Source organism: Rhea pennata, chromosome 4, assembly GCF_028389875.1.
Source record: "Rhea pennata isolate bPtePen1 chromosome 4, bPtePen1.pri, whole genome shotgun sequence".
In the NCBI taxonomy this organism is placed as follows: Eukaryota; Metazoa; Chordata; class Aves; order Rheiformes; family Rheidae; genus Rhea; species Rhea pennata.
The window spans coordinates 54,960,720-54,982,719 of record NC_084666.1 but is presented as its reverse complement, the minus strand read 5'-3'; positions in this window follow the sequence as shown (position 1 = coordinate 54,982,719).

The window sequence follows — 22,000 nt, the reverse complement described above, 5'->3', positions numbered from 1 at the left end:
TCAGGGAACTTCAGCTGTCTCCATACTTGTAGAGCTGTTGTCTCCATGCTGCTGTCTGTTGTACTGGCTGCACTCGCAGCCGAAGTTGTCAGGAGAAGGCTGTGTGGCTGGCACTTTAGGGAGAAGGGCAGGGGATAAAACCTGCGAGATTAGCATGTTAGCTGAATGCTTCTGCTAAACTGATTTGCAGTGAAATAGTTTATACCCTTGACAGTTAGGTTTTTATGTGTGTTTCAGTGGCCTCTGTCTTAGGATACACGTATTAGCTGAGATGAGACAGTTCAGCTTTAGCTGACGCTCAGAAGAGGAATCTGCATTTGATCAGAGTGTGTGAGGAGTAATTTAATGCTGAAATCACTCTATCGTTAGAGCGACGATAAAAGAAAAAGAAAGAATTTGGGTGTGTGTGTGTGTGGGGGGGAACGGTTCTTCCTCATCCTGAGGTATTACTCCTGCACCAACGCACTTTTGTTTGTTGTGTCTTGGATAGGAGGCAATCTTGGGCTAGCTGGCACGAGGAGGAGGAGATTCCGTCGGTAAAAACGATCAGGTGCTTGCCAAAGCTTCACTTCCTTCACTTCCTCTTCCTTGTCTTTTTTTTTTTTTCTTTTTTTCTTTTTTCTTTTTTCTGACGCATCCTTTCTGGACACTTTCGGATGGAAAATCTGGATTTAATTTACTGTGGTAATACTGCCAAGCAATATGTATTTTTAAGTAAGTTTGTGTATGCCTAGCTCAGCTATAGTAATCATAAGAACAGAATAAAGAAATACTGTTCTTTTCAAATTATTTGAAAGACTGTATGCCCAATTCAATCAGTTCTGTTAATGGCTGTGTTGTACATCTAATAAGTTTTTCTTCCCAGACAAGGTACGGACTGTCTTGACTCCAAAATTTACAGCAGACTATGTATATCAAATAATCAACATGTAAAATCCTTATCAAAGATGCAAGTTTTCCCACAGTAAAATAATACAGAGTCAGGGAAATAGTTGCACATTCTTCCTCTCTTCTGTCTGAAGTAATAGTTGCATCATTATCACTGTTTTACCTAGCTTCAATTCTCACTCATAGACCATGCAACTTAGTAAAAATTGTTTCAGCAAGGAAATAAAAGAAAAGTAAAATGAGAAATAAAATTCCCCTAGTGCCAACCTCATTGCCGATCCTTTATATGAGTTTGATCTAACTACTTTCTACTGAGAATAAAACAAACTCCAAGTGATGAGGTCAGTAATCTAATTTTGCCTGAAGCAATCGGATAAACACAATGCCAAGAGCAAAGTGAATATTCTGCAAAGATAACAGATGAAGGATAGAAGTTAGTCAGCCAAGGCTGGAACTGGCTCAACCAGGGACTTATTCAACCAACTTTCAAATCCATTGCAGGCTTTCTCTGGCTCTTGAAATATCAAAGATACTAAAAACCAATATATAATTTTTCCTGTCATTAATTTTTCAATCCAGTCTGGAATACTCATTGTAATTAAATTTTCTCTGAAAATCACAACCATATCTCTAAAGACAATGTGGTTTGATTAAACATCATGAATTAGAATGAAACATCTGCATGTAACAAATTCTCTTCTGGTGATAAACTTCAAAGAGCGATTAATGAAAGATGTACCTATTTATATAGGCTATGTCTGTGAATGTGTACAATGCGCCTTCATTTAAATCCTTGAGATGAGTTATCAGAAAGTTGTTTTCTATTTTTAACAATGCTGTTCATATATTTCTCTTCAATTAAGTAGACCCCGAAAGTGGATAGTGAGCATATTCCATTAGCTTAAGAGGAGACTTAGCTCCTCTAAGCTAAGAACGTTAGATAAAGAAAATAACAAAAGTGTATTCATAACTCCTCATTGTTCAGTAATGAGTAGTTGGTATTTCGAACAAAGAATACAGATTCCGAACTGCTATACTTAGAAGCCTAGATCTTCCCCCCCCCCCCCCCTTTTTTTTTTTTTTAATGAAAGGCAGGAACATAAATACTTCTGATTCCAGCGAATCCAGATGCATGGGCCTTGACTAGTCTCTCCTACGTCATCTGTCTCAGGACGCAGTGTCCAGACACAGTCCAGACACAGTCACTCAGCTAGCTTTTCTTTAGATTCAAGAAGGTGGAAACCTCCAGAAGCTCTTCTACTTCATTCTTTGTCTCATTGTGGATTTTCCTCTGGAGATTCCTTTAGATAAGGAAGCAGCCTACCTGATTATCTTACGCTAAACACACACATTTTAAACGCATCCTGATTCTACCAACTTCCATCTATTGCCCTTCAGTGGCTGGACACCTGTGAAAGTGCTTTCAAAAGTGCATAAACGCTTTGCAAAATCAGAACTGGGCTCCTCAGTCTTTTTACAATTTGACTCATAGTTCAACCGGTTTTCAGTGTACCATTAGCACTTTGTATTCCTTTGTTATCGAAATTATACTTATCCTGCTAAGAACTGACCTCCTTCTTACACTCATTCTGTCAAGACTCATAGGATTTATTTTGTTGAACTAGAACTTCTTAAGGTTTTTGAAATACTTATCTTTAGTAACAAAAGATATTACTGGTTAGCTATTAGCTCCTGTGCTAAATGGCTCAGATAACCACAGCAGCTAGATCACACCAGTATTCATCACTTGATGGTCTGTTGACTCATTCAGTGATAAGAATATGGAACTCATCTGCTCGCCATATTTCTTGCATCGTACAGATATTAAGAAAAGATAAAATAAATCTAGAGGTTTTTTGAAGTTACTACAATGGTTATCATATTGATTCAGCATATCATTTCTTTTCAGTTTTGGTAATACCTAGGTATTTTTATTTAATGAGAAATGGCTTTGTAAGGATCTAATAGCTACATGCTTGTGTGAAGTGCTCTTTATAATAAATTGCATTTTTTGTTTTGGGCTGTGATAAAATTCATTAACTAGACCCTGATTCCTCCTACCTTTTGGAAGGAACCAAAGAAAACCAAACTGCCTCCTGTAAATATCTGTTTTCACTTGCTTTAGCGAAAACCTAAAGCATCTTTAAATAAACAAGAGGAAATTAAGATAGAATCAACTCAGCTCAGATTTCTGTATTTATCACAGTGAATTTGGTAAAGTCTGCCTCCCTTCTCCATATAAAATAGAATAAAATGAATCAGTGCAACCAGCAATTTGTCCTTTGCAGGAAGGATCACTAACGCGAGTCCATTAGGTCATCGCCAATCTGCTGCCGGAGCGGTGCACCGTCAGGAACTAACCTGAGCTGACATGGCAACAGCTGTGGGTCCGGACAAGGGGACGGCACACACAGACCGTCTCGAGCACAGACTAAAACCACAGGCTTTATTTATTTCTAATGAGATGATACCTTTAATCCTGGTGTATATGTGTGTAAGATTAAAGATAACAGTAACAGCAGAGATTTGGCTTAGATGTAGAATAAAGGCATAATTAAAAGAGGGGATAGCAGAAAACTAGATCTGTGCATCATTATTTTTAATTTAAGAAAACTTAGAGCATAATGCTTTGTATCAGCAATACACCTGTTTAAGGAGAATGAGTATGGTAGTCTATTCACTGACTTACTAGTCTTTTATAGATTGACCCAGGAAGTCACCTGACTATTATTCAAATATGCAATTTTTTTCTCGTTTGCTGTATGCATAATTTTTTCTAGTACTTTTATTTTTGTGCTTTATTGTGCTATTGTGAGTGATCATTGCAGGGCTTGCTGGTCTCTCCTCTACTCTCTGTGGGACAGAAACAGTAAATAAGTCAGGGGCGGCAAAGGTAAGTCATGAAAGCTGCTGAGTGGTGACTGTTGCCACAGAAACTGCTCCTTCCACTCTGCAGGCTCAGTGAGTTTCATTTCTTGTTACCCTCGGAAAAAGGCAGAATTCCTCTCCAGAAAAATGAAAAACCCAAAGCAACTGGAAAGTAACAATGAAGCAAAGAACCTAAACACCCCCCTCACCTTTTCTTTAGAGACAGGACCATCTTAACACACCGTGTGCTGAAGCGGTGGTAGAGGGTTATTTCCACTTTCACTGTGCAAGCGAAACTATATTTTTTCCATCAGTTTGCCGGAGGCGCCTATTCAGTAAAAGTGTCATCAGGTAACCTCTTCTCAGGCTTAATTTAAAAGCTGAACTCTCTCTCTCTTTTTTTTTTATCTCAGTAAGGTAGGAAAACAATCCTGTTATTATCAAATCAGTATACCCACAATTCTCTTTAGAAGCCAGCACACAACAGCTGTGCCATATATTAATTTTTAAAGACCTCATTGTTTTGCGGTAATTTGTTTAGTAAAAGACAAAAATATCTCAAAGGAAATGTCAGACAAAAGAACACTTACTACACTAGCGGAAGACGCAGGATGAACCAAAGCCACGCTTAAAATACAATGGAACTGAAGAGGGCACTTGATTCTAGTGGCATAAGCAGGAAGGAGAATCTGAAGTTTATATCATGCTCTCCTTCACAAAAATGAAAATACTCGACTTTTTGTACAACCTTACACTGCTACTTAGAGAAGCGACCTGCGACACAGAGAGAAATAACAGAAGCAAACAGAGTGGATACAGAAGAAAACGATTAAATAAGTGGAGAATGATTTATTTTTCACTGAGTCACATGTATGGTATTCTTAAATGAAACTCATTTCATCTTAGTACTCTGCAAGGCTTTGCAGAAGTTCTTTGCCATAAAATCTCCTGTGCAGTCATAAAACATTCAAGTTAAGCATATATTAGAGAAAATAGCAAACAAAAATGTTAAATGGTGCAAAGGCCTAAAAACATTTTTCTTCCTACCACATATTTCTGCTTTCCACCTGTTGTTTCTTATGATGATGAATTTTACTGCAGTCATTATGGACATGCTTTCAAGGGAGATAGTTTTTAATGAAGGAGAAAAAAATCAATGTTAGTTTGAATCCTAAAAAGTCAGATATTTTTAATACATGACAAGTAACCTAATACAAATTTATTTGTTTTCTGTTGCTAAAAAAGTTGTTTAGGTTTGCAAATTATCTCATTTTGTTTCACTTATTTTAATCTTCCTGCAATAACTAAAGCTTGTATAACACATATCTCTCATTATTCAATTAAGTTGAAGTTTTGGGGATCTTAAAGCACAACTTTAAGTGACAGTGACAGAAGAGTGAAATTACTGTTCTACATTTTGTGATTAACTATTTTGCCAATAAAAGTGCTGGGGAAGGGTAGTAAAGCAAGTTCATGTAATAGAGTGGCTCCATTAGTCTTCCTGAAGGTGAACACATGGATTAAAAAAAATCATTTTAAAATATGCTTATATATGTGAAAAAAAAGGAGTACTCTTCCTCCAGTACCTGAAACGAAAAGATGTGATTAAAATTAATATTGGGTAGAAAATAGTGATGATTCTTAGCTTTCCCATGATGCTGAACTGTCCCCAAGAGACCGGTTCTCTTTTTCACTTGTGAAGGTCAGGCTCTAGACCAGAGGACCAAAGAGCTCTCCCCAGTTTACACCTCCAGGCGTGCTTCCCTATTGCACCTTCGCTTGAGCTGAAGAACCAACCTGCACTTAAACCAGCGCCTTATCGTCTCGAGTGTGGGAAGGCAACCACGGTGCAGAGCTTGCCGAGCCCTGTGGCACTGCCTGGACAGCCCCAACGCGTGGATGATGGGGCGGCCAGGGCCTGCGGTGGGCATGACCGGTGTGTGCGTCCCAGTTTAGCCAACTGGGACCCAAGCCAAGCCGAGAATCAGTTTCAGGATTTCTGTATGTAATAAATGGCATCTTCTCCTCTCTCTTATTCCTTCCTGTTGGCCCTAAAAAAGGGAAGAGGATTTGAGCTTATCACTCAGGGAGAATAATAATGTATTACATTCTACATATATTTTTAAAAACAGGATTTTGACTAATTTTACATTTCAGTCTACAGAACTTTTAGAGAGCCAATTATATGATTTTTTTGCACACCTCAAAAAATAATTGGCTCCCTTTGATTAGAGAAAGTGTTTAAGAAACCCAGAGCTCCTGCTGCAGTTAGCCTACCATTCATTGCTGTTGACACTCTGGTTTATTAACTTTTCAAATAAAGCTTCCCCAAAGCAGCAAGTTGAGAAATGGATTTGTTAGACCTCCATCCACAGCAGACTTCAATGTGCTTTTTAATGGATTTAAACTGATTTCCTCTAAAAATATCAAAACCAGTATTGGCAATAATTGTTGCAAAGTATAAAAGAGTGAAAATACATACTTTAGACATTCCACACTTTTCTTAGAAGATCAAACTATATAATACGTAGAAGTATCAAGAAACCATAAATAAAAAGCATAAATACATTACAAGGAAATTATTGCTACTATTCCTTCACTCCACCAACCTTTACTATAATAAATGCAAACAGAATGTGTTATAATATATAGTTTTGATGTAAACACTTTTTTTTTCCTTTATTATGAGCTGGTTGTATTTTCAAAATTAAGACCTATTTTTGTGGTAACTTTTAAAACTTCTCAAAATAATGAACAATTCTTCATTCTAATGCCTTTCTCCTTTCTTTGAATTGTTTCACACAGGTAGGAAAAAAAAAAAGGGTCCACCTGTATACCCTGGGATGATCAAAGAGAGGCAGCAGTTTGCCTTTCGTAACTTCTTTGCCCTCTTGTGCCCTTCAGAAGAGAGAAGAAATGAAGAATGGGACACTTGACTTTTTTGGTTTCTTCTGTCACTGCTCTTGCAGTGCCAAAACTTACTAATAAAGAAATTATTTGCATTGACGTTCAGGGAACCCTCTTAAGTAGTGTTGTGTCTCTGAGGGAGGCAGGAGCTATCTTGGGAGGAGCTTCATGCTCATTCATTGCTCAAACCAGGCTTCCCCATAGACCTCTGCCTTTGCAAAGGAAAAGGGACCAAATGAGATGTGATTCACCTGATTTTAATTTATATCTCCAAAAGTTAGACATCTTTTCTGGGCCGTTTGTCTAGCCAAGACAATCCCTACAGGTAACAAAGAAAACTGGACATTTTCAGGAGACGGAGCACCACTTAAATATATTTGTTAAAGGTGGACAGGAGGAATTTCTTCTGCAGGTACCTATAACTTTTCATTGACAATACAGAGTCCTAAAAGTAACTGACTGACTTAGACTATATGCATAACTTTTATATTTAGATGAGTTAATGGTTAGGTGACATTAAGTTTGTTCTGAAGGAACAGGAGTTAAACTTGGAAAGCAGGAAGGAAAGAAGTTTGAAGAAATTTAGATGGCAAAATTAATTCTTTTCAGTAGAAATCAGGACATGCCTATTCTCTTTCTGCTCTCCTAAATATGTCTTAAAAACCTAGTAATTACAGTAAACAGTATGTTTCATTCTAAATCATAAAACAAGTGACTGTCAGGATTAAAGCACATTTTTTAAGAATTATATTTTTTTAGGCTGATAAGGATTCAATAGCTCCTACAATATGGGCACATCCTTGAAATCCTAAATTGTATAATGAAGGACAAACTTTGGCATCTGCAGTCTCAGAAAATTCCCGGAGACAGCGCATTAACTTAATTAGTCTTTATGCATCATTACATAGTTCACGTAGGGGAAAAGAAGAAAAATAATGATAACCTGATTTATTTTTGAGCTTTAATATCTGTCAATCATCCCTTCATTCTGCATTTAAGCAAGCACTTTTAAGTGTGGGCTGCTATTTGCTATCATGCATGTACACACATCCGGATGAAACGTGCCATCTGAGTAGAAATAAATAAAGCCTGTGTTTTTCTGTCTGTGCTCGAGACGGTCTGTGTGCGCCATCCTCTTGTCCGGACCCACAGCTGTTGCCATGTCAGCTCAGGTTAGTTCCTGACGGTGCACCGCTCCGGCAGCAGATTGGCGATGACCTAATGGACTCGCGTTAGTGATCCTTCCTGCAAAGGACAAACCGCGGGCTGCACCGCACTGATCTTCCAGCAAGAAGAAAAAGCCATTATCCAGATTTGTTTCTTTTTAATAAGATAGCAATCCGAGCCAGTCTGACTCTGCCTTAATTTCCACTTATTTATGTAAAGTCCTCCTCTCTGTACCCCTGGAAAACTAATTTTTTACCAGCATAAATTAGAAAAAGCAGGAAATCTTCTATGTTCATTTTTTGATCTGGTACATCTGCAATTTTTATTCTGAAAGGAGAAAATATACATTCTCTACTACTTGATGTTATGCTTTTTAAGGTATTTCTCCGTTTTACACACCTACTTATTTACCATGCTAAAACTTTAATATATTAATTCTAAAACCAGTAAAACATGTAGCACCTAATATAAGAATCTCTATCGAACATTTTCTTATTAGTATACTAATCAGATGAGTCAAAGCGATAGAAATAAATTAGGCCTAAGTATTTTAATTTTAGCCTTAATAATAATAATTTTGCATTCAAAAATGTAGTTGGAGCAGATTAGCGTTCTTTCATACATATCAAACTGCTTAAAAAAGGTAGGGAAGCATAATTGTACCCACTTGACAAAAAAGTAGGTATGCATACAGCATTGCTGTGCATTTGGTGGGGTAACTTATGCAAAGTGGCACTGTGAATATTTGAGTAGGCTTGGTGTCTGCAGCCTGGAAAACCAAAGACTGGAGGAGAAAATGGCAGAGGTCTACAAAATCACGTGTGGCAAGGAGAGAGTGAGTCAAGGTTGACTGTACCCTGTCTCTTCCCAGGCGAGAGCTAAAAGCCATTGCAAAGAACTGGCAGGAGCCGAGTGCAAAACGTGGGACGCCACGGATGCAGATCTCTTGCATGGTCTGGATGCCCGTCTGGAACAGGCTTTCCTCTCGAGGGGCTCTTTAGGGCCACTGCTGGCGTGGCACACCGCGCTGGGTGAACCCTTGTCGAGGGCAGTATAGTTCTTATGTTCTTCTGTGTGATACTTAACCACAGGGTAATATTTCTACAGATAAGGAAATAATTACATTTCAGAACAATGGAAACTCAAGCCCTAAGTAACTTATTACCAGCAGCTAAAATTAAATTCTCTGTGTGTTGACAAATTTCAAATCGAGCGAGGGTACTGAAAGAAAATTATTCAAAAGAAGCAACACAAATTAATATGACCAACTTTTCAAGATCATGCATTTTAAATACTGAATTACTGTTAAAACTGATTGCTGAGGCTTAATAAAAATATTGGAGATAAGAACAGCTGCCTAGTAATTATTCAAAAATGCATATGCTATAAATGAATCATTTTTATTAGTTTATTAAACATGGAAGGTCTGTTCAAGCATTTAATTGGCTTTAAAGGAGACAGCTATGAGCAAATTCATTAGGTATTAGTTAATTACTAAACAAAGTAATTGGTGCTTAATAACTATTTTGATTGATATCTTTGTTGGTCTGGTTCTAATTCACTTTTTCATCAAGAAGCAAGTCATGGTTTATATGTGTTTTATATACAGGCCTGTGGCTGGATTTTAGAATACAGCCACTCTCCTAAAAAATGCAGGGAACTGTGAATCGTGAGCATGAGCTACAGGGACATACAGAGATTTAACCTTATGTAGTGAAATGATGTTGTAAGAGAGGAACAGACTATACCACTAACTGAGAATATGACTATAACCTTCTCTCCTTGGGGCTACAGCTTAGCAGTTAGGGTACCCAAATAGGAGAAGACAGGGTAGATTATAATAAATATAGCGTGGAACAATCTTTGGGTACCAAAAGGCAGCAGCAGCAGAGGTACTGCTTGCAAGGGAGTGCTCTTTTTCTATCACTTAAAGAAGCTCAGTTCTTTAAAAACTGGCACAGCTTCCAGTTTAGGGGATAAATGTGGCACCCAAACCCATCTTTCAAAGGAGGTGATCTTCATCAAGAGAAATATAGCAGATATCTTTGAATTTCCTCACCTGAAGAAAAGGTTTATTCTTCCTACACAGCCTTCCCATACTGGTATGTATCTGGGCATGTACAGGACCACAGAAGTTATCACTAGTGCAGTTGGTAAGGGATTTTAAAAAGTAAACTCTAGGTCAAATTGCAGCCATTTCTCTTCTGTTGAAATCCTGTTCTATATTGTTAAGTCCTCGTCTGGAACTGGGTTTGTAAAAGCCATGAAATTTTATTTTCTTCAGAATTATTAAAAAACGTAATGTCAGAGTTATGTTTTGACAGTCACATATTTTGCAAAGTCCCCTTTAAAAGCAGTGCACTTTCATTGTAAGAACATTTGGTCCAGAAGCATCATATTCATAAATAAATAAAGAATTGTATAGAAATTATATCTGATTGATGTGGTCCTTGCAGGTGTTTTGATCTGATGAAAGAGCTCTTCCAAGTTAATTTTTGCCTGTAAAGAAACAAAACTCTCTCCTTATTAGACCACTTAATTTATTGTATAGATCACTCTAAAAAAAAAAAAAAAAAAAAAAAAAAAAAAAAAGTAGAAATTACAATGGCCTCTATTAGTACTGTTATAATTAACAGAAAAACTTACAGCTCTGAACATATCTGAGCTTTTTTGACTGTTAATGTTGATGTCCTATACTATATCTCCAGTAAATTGGGTAGAACCAGTCCTGTTCCTCATTTTTACATATTGTATGTATTTCGAAACAGGAACAAAACACTAACTAACATACTGCAGAGAGATTATTACAGCTCTTGTATGATTATAGTCATTTGGCTTAGCGCCATCCAGCACCACCTGAGGTATAGTATAATTACCCAAAACTGCAATGCCTGTCATGTTCTATTAACTGGGGATCTATCAACACTTTCACTATAAGTCCTAATTAACAATGATAGAAAAGTGATAGTCAGGTTAATATGTATGAAAACACACATGCATGCACATATGTATAAAGTCTATGTGTAGTGTATATAATGTATAAAGTTTATATATTTTTGTATGTAATATATATTGCTTTTAATATATAGGATACATAATTATAAATATATATAGACAGAGGTACAAACACATTTTCATATGTATTTATACCTTCTTATTAAGGTCATAAATATTTACACTTATATTTATGCCTGTATATAAAAAGCAACATGTTTATTCCTGTGTATAAATAGCAATTTCATTAATGTCATGTAAGGATTTCAAATTGATGTATTCTGTGAATTAACTTGTTGAATGCTCATAGATCATAACCTTCAACATTCAAATATTTATTTACTAAAATGTGCACAAAATCTCTTTTAAATGAACTGCTAGTGCAATGCTTAATTAATTTAAAAATAGACTGTAAAGTGTATAGAAATATATCAGTACATTGTTTAACATCTCATAACCGAAGAAATAAAACATAAATGTATATATCTATTCCTGTTCTGTAGCACACTATATTTCCAAATAACAGATTCAGATGAGAGAAATTTGGATAAACTGCAGACAAACTAAAGAGGGAAAGTAAAATAATAACACATCAAAGAATAGTAGAATCTGGAGCAGGAGAAGGAAGAATTGTTTTGAAGTTGAGAAAGACTATGATTCTGAGATTAGAACAGTATTTTAAAGCTCTTTATTTGAAATAGGCAGTAAACCTTCCTACTTCATAAGAGACGAGAAGAGGATGTCTTTATTAATAATTTTTGCATGAAAACCATGATGATGAGCGTACTCGGAGAATTAAGTATCATCTATATCATCTATAATATTGTACTCATTTTCTATCAAGAAAAATCAGCACATCATCTCCTCCGAGTCAGCGGAGAACTGAAAAATATCCACCACAAGGAAAAAGTCGGTTGATCCTGAACGCCAACATAAATTATATCAGACTAAAGCTATCTATCTAAGGGCTTAGAGGAAAGTCCCTCTACATGATCCTCGTACTAGCAAATGGCCCTTGCATTCAGTGGGGACCTATTTTTATGGATAGTGTCACACTTGCCATTATATCTTGACTACCGTACATCACTCCAGCAAGATAAGCAGTTGTAAACCTTGTTTATCCAGACAGGCCAGCCTACCATATTGAGTCATTGACATTCTTGTAGATGGTAAACAAAATAAAACAACTGCCTACAGTTCCTCCTGCACAAATCTAACAGCATTTATCAAAGGCTGTGTTACATGGGCTTGGTTTTTGGTATTTCTTTCCTCACCAGGAACTCCAGACTCTGCTAATTCTGCAACAGCTACTCTGCAAGGACTATGTCAAAAAGTGACTCATCAGTACAAGGCAAGGAGAAGGAGGCATTTCAAAGCCTTTCTACCTGAAGATCTACAAAAAATTATACTTTGTTTCTCATCCTCAAGAAAACAGATTTAGATTTTATTTTTTTAGTAATTCATTAAAAATATAAAATTAAGAAGTAAGAGAATGCACTGACATTATCAAATAAAAATACAGGTTTATGGACAATAATTTTCAGCTAACCTTTTCATCTTATAAGATCTTGGTTAAAAGGTCTGCCTGTTCTTTTGTTGGCAAACAGACTTTTATGTTGCCCTTTAAAGTCTCTGTTACTGAATGACAACCAGACAAGTGGATCTACATCTAGTCTTTACAGGTGATAAACATTTATAAGTTACTGACTTTGTTTGCACAATTTTATCCATGACGAGCCTGTGACCCACATTAATAAAGTTAATATGTTATACAGTTGCCATGGTAGAGCTGGTTTAGGTATACTTCAAAGACTGAGAAGTACAGAGAAGTCCTCATGTTCTGCATGTCCTTGGCTATCCCGAATGCCTCATTTAGAGAAAGCTGATTTAATTTTTAATACCTCTGATTTCTGACATGACATGTACACGGTTGGCAGAACTGCCATCACAAGAACAGTGTCCTCTTGAAACTACATGAGAAATCTGCTCTTATCATATATCACTTTAAAAATTTAGTGATACTTACATGTGAAAGGCTTGCTTTATTTTTTTTTCCCTGACTTCTCTTCAGAAAGATGACTCTGGAGCAGCAATTCTAATAGGAAGCTGAGCACTAATGACTGAAAGGAAATACATACATGGAGAGATACTGCTATTTATCATGAAAATGTATTTTATTTTTACTAAGCAGAACTATGGAAAACAAACTTTTCTTCTGTTGCTTCAACGCTTTTTACACTTTACTGAGTAGGTTGTTTGCGCTGCCTCAGGAATGTCAAGCTGAAGCATGACGGAAAACTGATCTCCTGTTTATTTGCATGTACCCTTTAACGTCTGGAACCACATTAAAGATTCTTGACACTGGCAGCTCTGAATATTTTCATGCTGTTTACAGCCTGAACTGTAACGGGCAGGTTCAGCATTAACAGCTATTAGCATGGGAAAAAGGAAGGAGACGAATCAAAGAGCAGATGTTGGCAGATGAAAGAGCTGCAGGTAATAAAAGGACATATACAGAAAAAGACATTGTTTTTCAAGGGGCACTATTACTCAAATGTACAAACATTATTCATACCGGCTAGTTATATCAGTCTCCTTGGGGGAGCAGTTCAATCTTTTGACAGCCCGTACTTAGTTAAAAAAGTCTGAAGCACGCAGCTATCAAGTATGTAACGGATAATGTCGTGTTTGCACCCATTATTTGGGAGCAGGGATAACCCCAACAATCAGACAAACAAAATCAAGAAACAATAAAAAAAAAACAAACAAACAAAAAAAAGGAGCCCCTTTCCAGTTCTACACAATTAGTGACTGGCTTTGTGCAACCAGGAACCTGCTGCTGCTCCAGCTCACGGCGCAGCGGGCGTGCAGTGCAGTAGCTGGTGGGATCCTCAGGGCTTTTACGTTGTCAGGGCACAGAATAAGCCATCCTGACTGGCACCAACTGAAGATCTGGAAAGCACTTTTTTTTCTCCCCGAAACGTGAAAGATATTGCCCAGCATAACGTTCTGTGCCTTTGCAGGGCGGCTTGAGGGCTCGCGTACTTGGCCGTCTCTTCCAAAACGCCCGCCGCGCCCTGCCTCTGCTCCCTAGCTGCAACGCCTGGCAGCTGGCGTTTTAGTTTTAGGAGGCTCTGAAAGGCCTTTAAAATTCTCACGGGTATAAAAGATGTTTTATTTCATTGCTGGGGTCCTTTCAGTGCTGGTTATTCAACAAGGGGCATACCGCCACGACCCTGCGTAAGAGCGTGAAACACCTCAGTGAGAGCACACGTGGCGAACCAGCTGCTGGAGGAGCTGCTCAGAGCCCACGCGGGAAAATCCTTGCCTTTCCCAGCAAGGATTTCCTTCTGCCACCACCTGTCCGCATACCCCGTGAAAAGAAAACTCTTTTAGTCTAGGTGGGGAAAAAAAGCAAAGCAGAGAGAGGGCTTTTTTATTTATTTATTTTTCTCTACATGCCTAATACCAGCCTGATTCTACCACAGAAAATTCTCAAAATTTCTATCCCTTAAACACAGATAATCAGCTGAAGAGTGCTACTGTGCTTGTAGATTACTCCCATTAATGACAACTATCCCATTTTTAGTGTCTCGTGCTGTATTTTAGGTTTATCCGGACTGCAAAGGGTAAGAAATGTCCACTGAGACCTGTATTGTGAGAAAATAAAAGGAATAAAATGAGAGAGAGAAACAGAGGTATCACATCAGAGGCTGGAGGGTATTTTTGTGTCATTTCCATAAAAAAAGAATAATTTTGTGGCCATTTGAGGAGCTATATCAGATCTTTATATATGAACTCTGATAACAGAAGGAGTATCATTTGAGATAAAACTCACCTGCATATAAGAAAATCAACTGCATGAAGTAGTTATAACTTACAGACAAATGAGTGGTTATAATACAACCAATACAGATAGGAGGAAGTACACTTTTATTGAAAATGCAAAGTTGTAAAATATATAAATCTTTTCTCAAATACATTGTACTTTATATATTAACGGCATAGCGCATATGTTCAGTACACTCTTTTTGTGTTGCAAGTAAGTGAAGTATACATCTAGCAAATAGCAAACAGAATAATGAGCAAAAAGATTATATTTGGAAGCTTTTTGTCATGCACGGCACCACTCAACTCTGAGTATGTGACAAATAATCCAACGAGTGCCAGTAAAGTGCTATTCAGACAGGTTTTGCAGGGAAGGGAGAGGGAATATGTCTTTGCAGTTTCATATCTACTCTATATTGCCAAAAATGTGTAAAGTAAATTCAGTGCAAGTGAAAATCAGCCCCTCTGTATTGTAATGCATCTTAAATGTTGGCCATAGGCATCAAAAAACATTCCTTTAAGCAGAAGTAATCTTTCTGTTTTAAACAAATGTTGTACTCCCTGCCTCAATTTAGGGCTACTAATCGGACTGTATATTCTTGAAACTCTTGAGCTATTTTTCTCAGTTACAAATCTCGAAAGGTTTATATTTATTGCAGAGTTTGTCAACCTTAGTCACACCGATTACTACTCAGCGTGGACCAATCCAGTCAATACATATTCAGAGGGCGAACTATTCATTATAAGAGTTTGAGTAACCAGCCTTAGGTGAGCAGCATAACAAATATCCCACTTTAGCATTTCTGAACACTTTTTCCAAATCACTGAAACTTTCTTCTTTCTTCTTTTTTTTTTTTTTTTTTTTTTTTTAAGAAAGAAGAAAAATCCTGAAAGTTGATTTCTCTTAGATATAGTGGGTTTCATAGGTGTTTTTCCCTAAATCAGGTCATAATTTTTTAAGGCTACCTAGGCTGAAAAAATCTTGAGATAATATACAAAGAACATGTGAAGCAGAGAATATGAATAAAGAAATATGAAAGGTTTATGAATATGAAAGTGTGAGAAGCAACAAATGGTTTTGATTCAGCATGGTCAACTAAGCACAAAGTCTGGTTCAGTACGAATGAGCATGAGTGAAGCAGTGTAAATGGAAGTCAATATGACTTTCAACAAAAGATTAGGAATGTGCAAGGCAGAAAGTGAGAGGGCATTTATAAGCTTGTCAGATTACAGATTATGATGAGAAAGAAGTCTGAAATTTTCTAATTCAAAGGGCAAACACATTCTGTTTCCTCAGAACATAAAACTCCATTTTATGAGCAAAGTTCCTTTACTCTGAATCATAAGTGCACAGGAAAAAAAAAGGAATGTATCTAGGTATACCACCCTGTCCAGCACCCACGTATTTCGAACACAGCATGTGAACATTAGGTGTTTCTATAAAACATAATTTAATGTGAATAATGACTGTGCATGAACAATATAATCTATGTACTGAAAAGTAAATGAATAAAATTTTATTTTGACGTGGATAAAAATTTAATCTTCCTTCTCTAAAAAAGCAGTAAAAATAGAAGGGTAAATAGCCATGTTTGGAAAAATGCAATTGGAAGTATTTGGAGAAGTCTTTGACAAAGGAATCTGCAGCTATGAAGCCTCTGCTTATCTCAGAGGCATGCTTGCCTTCCTCACTTGGAAGCAGTGTGCATATCGTGAAGTTTGGGGTAGCCTGTATGTCATATCTATGGAGTGCGGCTAGATGGAGTGGTCCACCAGCCTTGGAGGAGAAAAGATAATTCTTGACCAGCCATGTTCTCAGTGTTTGAGAAGATACTTCTTGTTTTCTGCATGCAATCTTACTCATATTAATGGTGTTCATTACACTTCTGGAGATAAATTGAATAGCTTGTTTTTGTCAACTCCTAGGTTTTTGTGAATAACTAACAGGTGTGACTACACAGTCTTACTACTGGAGAACACACTTGTGCCACCAGGGTATCCAATTTCTTCAGTATGAATCATACTGTTAGTAAATTTGGGGTCTTGCAATGCCAAACACACGTTTTGACACCTTATTTAATTTTATTGCTAGCTAATGACATGATGGAGAGTCTATCTGAAGAGGAAAAAAAGGTCATACTGAAATCCACATAGATACATATTTAATCTTATACATACATATATATGTGTGTATTTATCACATGAGATGTGCATATAATTACATATCATAATTGATTTTAGCAGTCAACAGCTAGAAGATATGTTTTACTTCTAAGTCTTTGGTTGGCTATCAGAGGAGATATTTTCCATCCATATACAATGTATAGTAACAGTCAGTTTCTGTTTCTCTTTCCTGGGTTGTCAGTTTGAGAAATTTAGGCCAGAAAATTACTTTATGTCTATTATCCCCTCTATCTGAAGTAGAAACAGGATTTATGGGAAATATGATATATTTTAATAACATGCTGGTTAACATAATTTACAGGAATTTCCACCTATGTCTGGAAGGAATGAGTAAAATTATATTTTTTTTTCTCTCAAAAAGGGTTGTTAGTACATCCACCTTCCTAAGCAATGCCTTTCTGAAGAACAGCCTATCTTATTCACAAAGACAGAAAAATCTTGAAAAATAAATTAAGATTTAGATTATTAACTTGTGATCAATTTGGGAAACTTGATGCCAGCTGAATTTCTATTTGATATTCACATTACATTCAAGGTGCAAAGAAATGGAAGCCACAACATCAATAACACAGAGCTAATGTATATGTCAGCTCTAATATTACACCTGTACTGCTGGAATTCCTGGTTCAATAAAATCTCTTTATGTTTAACCATGATCTGAGCCTTAATACAGCAGCTACCTTTTCACAAAATATCTGAAGACTGGTGCATCATTTGTCTACATCACCTAGATGGGCACTGTACAGCAGATTCAGATTAAGTCTTCTAAGGTCGGAGCTGGTGGCTCTGGAGTTGTCAGTCTTTGCTATAAGCAACCTGCATTAATTGTGCCCATGCTCCCCAAACTGGCATGAAGACCTACTAGAAATGGAAGATGAGTTTCCCCTATGAGTGTGACCTGTATTCTATCTTTGTGACCTTTAAAACTTATTAATAGTTATATTTCTAATTCTAAAGAACAAGAAGAAGTAAAAGCTAGTGGTATAGTATCACGCTATGAATCTGTGGAAGTGCACAGCTACAGTCATTTAAATTTTAATTTCATCCCTTTCTATACATGCAGAAAGCTTCCTTTCTCAAGCCTTTCTTTTGAAAATGTATATCTTCACCCAAAGAGCAGAAAGGTCAAGCCAAATTTTTCACCATGTACATTTTTGCTGTTTGGGAGGAAAATGCGTGGAGGTGGTTCGAGAGTTTATTACTCTATGTAACTATACAGAAATAGATATTCTGAGGCAAAATTTTCCATTCGTTTTTGCATGTTAAGCTTGCAATTGAGCTCGATATTATCATGTTGAAAACCTTTCAGCTGCTGAAGAGGAGTGCTGTTTTTCCTAGCTCTATAATTTCTATGGCTATTCCCTTTTCCCACTAAGGCCATTAGAGGCCATCATGATTTCTTTTCTCTTTTAAAGTGTATCCTCTGATGTGCTGAAAAGGAAAACAGTGTCCCTGATAATTTTCTTCAGGGTGTTTTTCTACTCAGATTTTTCTCAGTATTACTCACCATAAGCCTCCTTTGTCAGAGAGACCCCTTCCTATCCTATTTCATCTGTAGACTTCCAGGGGTAAGTGCCTTTTTAAAAGCAGTCATTACCAATGTGCTTTTATGATTCCTTTATTAAATATATTTGATGATTTTTAATAGGTTTTCTTATTCACTGGGTAAGAGATTTCAATTAACCTTATATTAAAATTAAAAAAAAACAGAATTGATGTGAATCCTTTTTTTTCAGAACTATGGGGAATAATCAGTATACTTAGCTATTAAAATTACCAGACAATGCATTTTATTAGTACCTATATGTATACAAGGGTTTCTCACACACTATAAGGCATGAGAAGTCGATCCCTTAACAAAGCAAGTAACCTAAGTAGTAGATGCTGATCACAATGGTGTTATTCAGCCTCAGTAAATGATTTTATTTCAAAAATTCTTATCTTGTTATGGTTCATTTAGAAAATTTGAGGAAGGTCTTCAGCTGCAAAATACAAGACAAATCCTCTTACATTCCAGATAGGCCCTGTATTTCCAGGCCCAGGTGTTTTTACTGCTTAGATAGTCTAATTAAACAGAGCAAAAGCAAAACTCTGGTATATGCTGTGGCTTTGAAACAAAAAGATCCCCCCACCAACCTGGACACATATGTTGGCTCAGATATTTAGTTTTTACTTTCAAGGCTATAGAGGTGAACTGAGAATATCTTCCAAATTAGGATCAGATAGACTGAGGGTATCTGCAGTGGATGGTCGTGGAACAGCGGATAGTCAATATAATAGTTTGAACGGGACGCCTCTTTCTGTCACACATCATAGAGCTTGTCCTAGTTCACAGATCACAAATAGTAATTTTTAACCACCTGCTAACAACTTTGTTACAATTAAGGGCTCTTTAAAGGAAAACATTTTGGCATTTTGATTTTAGGGGATATTTTATTTTTTTTCAGTAAAAAGTACCAAAAATACAATCTCACAAGCAACCCATTTGATTTCTGAACTCATCTTTTCAGTCAAATTTACACAGTGTGATTTTTATTGGAGCTCTTTTTTTTGCAGGTTTCAAGCTGTAAAATAAGGTATAATCTGCATGTGCGTATGCACGTGTCAGTGCATCTGAGTGTAAATCAGAAACTACCAATAATAACGTGCTTGCTTTTCTTTTCCTAAGTTATGTAGGCATGCTGTAATTTATGTCCTTCCCTTTTGACACTGTAATCCTTTCATAGCAATGTCAGAAGCAGTTTAATTCTTCTTCTCCTCTGTATTTTTGATTAAATTGCTATAATCAGTGCAAATACTTCCTCATTTACATGCATTTCCCTCTGTGCAAGCATATGCATACAGATCTGAGAAAATAGTTTCTCTGAATGCATTTCAAATCACCAGGGTGAAATATCTGATAGCAAATGGCACAAGTGAACCAAAAAAAAAAAGACTCCCAACAACAACAACAACTAAAACCCAGAATCTTACCTTGTCAACACGGACATAAAGCAGAATGAAAAGCTTTGCATAGCATCATCTATTTTGTATTTTCCGGAACAAAACAAGTGAGGGACTTCCGGCAGTGTGAACGTTTTTTCGGTTTTATTTTATTATTATTGGTTTCCTGATGGTGTTCAGCAAGGAAATAGCTAAGTACATCACCAGCTTTAATGTTTCTTATCATTTCAGTTCACCTCTGAGGTATAAAAAAAAATGTTAATTCTGTGAGTGGGGAATTTCCTCAATTTAAAAAGCATCTATTGTATGTGAATTTAATTAGAGTACATGCTAATATTCAACATCCTAGCTTAAAATGGGCATCATTTCATTGATATTCCCATTACTATGCAGGGTTTCGTTATGTTGATTTCAATATAATGTCTGCTTTTGCAGATTTTGTAACAGCCAGTTTATCTTTGAATTAGGAAGGTGCAACTGTTATTGATACCATGACTCAGTTTGGCCCTCAAGTTTGTTTATATTAGAAAAATGATCTGCTCTGACATTTTTGGATCTGAATGTGGCTTCCTAATTTTAACTGATTCTTCCAGTTGTTGACTCACACATCATGAGCATTTCCTGCTTTATCCTACTTTTTAACCTACATAATAAATACCTGAAGTACTCCTTATATAAATAAATATATGCGTTACTTAAGTGGCTAGTATTCCAATTCAAAGATTTTCTGGATGGACAACTCCTGATGTGAGTTAGTATACATACAAGCAAATTCTGGCTAAAAGGAGATTTGAAAATCTGTTCTGGTAGTAATCTCTGTGTTCTTCTACCACCAATTATCATTTTTGTGTATTTGTTTGCAAAAAAAAAAAAAAAAAAAAAGGATGATGTTGCTGACTTGTTCATGTCAGCGCTACAAAAATTTTGTTCTGTTTTTTTTTCAAAATTTTTAATTAGAGGTCCAGGAATAGACCTCAGACAACTCTCTGTTGAAAATGAAATAAAAAGTCTTTACCTATTACTACCAGACATCAGAATTCAGCGTGGTCATAGTATTAATTTTTTGTAAAGCTTATCTGTCTTTTTGCAGGTAGCAGGCTGGCTCTGAACTGATTGTACGTTCTCTATGAATGTTTTAATTTTTAAAATTATTCAAGCAACAAATTTCAAGCCTACTGGCCTTATGACTTCTCTGCTCTTCAGAAATGCCCGCTCTGTTATTTGAGAACAGTAGTGTGTCTTCTGTCACGCTGAGACATAAAAAATATTTCCACCAGTCCCTGATCCAAATCCCATGGAAATTAATGAATCTTTCAAATTCTGAATGTTGGATCATCACATTTAAATAGGTATATTAGCTCTAGCTGTTAGACTCACAAATATGGAAAGAACAATCATTTATTGCTACATTTCAGACTTAGCACTCATTTCATTCTTGTCTATTTGCCTTGAAAAAGGCTGAAAGAGGAGGTAAGTACTTCTTATATACATACACATTCATATATACTTGTTTGCATATATCATAACTTATAACTTATCTTCATATGCTAATACATGCATACTTATAGGAATAGAAGTTCTTATCTAAACACTTATCCTAACTAAAGGCAGCTTCCTCAATGTACATGGAAAAGCGAAAGAAGTCTGGTACAAATATGGTTGAGTCAAATTGCTGGATTTAGCAATCATGTTTGTGAATACATTATTCCACTTATTGCCCAGTAGTAACCAGAAGTGAAGTAAATCTTTTCCAAATATAAATACCTTACAATATAGCTGTAGAAAATCCTCTTCTAGATTGCCATATAACATTGAAATAGAAATGAGAAAAAATACATCCGAACAGCTTCTGTCTTAAATTTTGGGCTGGCTCTTTTTGTGTTTATTTTGAATAAAAGAGCATGTATTAGTTACTGAATTACACATAGAAATTCTATCCTTAATTTTTCTTGCGATTTCAGTCACAGCTTTCGGAACCACACAATTCTGCATTACATCTCAAACTGTTATTATTGCAACTGATGAAAATTGCACTATTTTCTTGGAAAGACATTACTTTTTTGGACCTAGGTCTTAACTGTGGAACTTAGTCCTGCTTTAGGGGCTTTAAGAAAACTGCATCATTTCAGGGGACCCATTCATACAATTGGAATACATATAAGAAATAGTCCTCTAAATTCAGAGGCTTTAGCTGTGGTTCACTTCTTTTTGAGGCTGCACA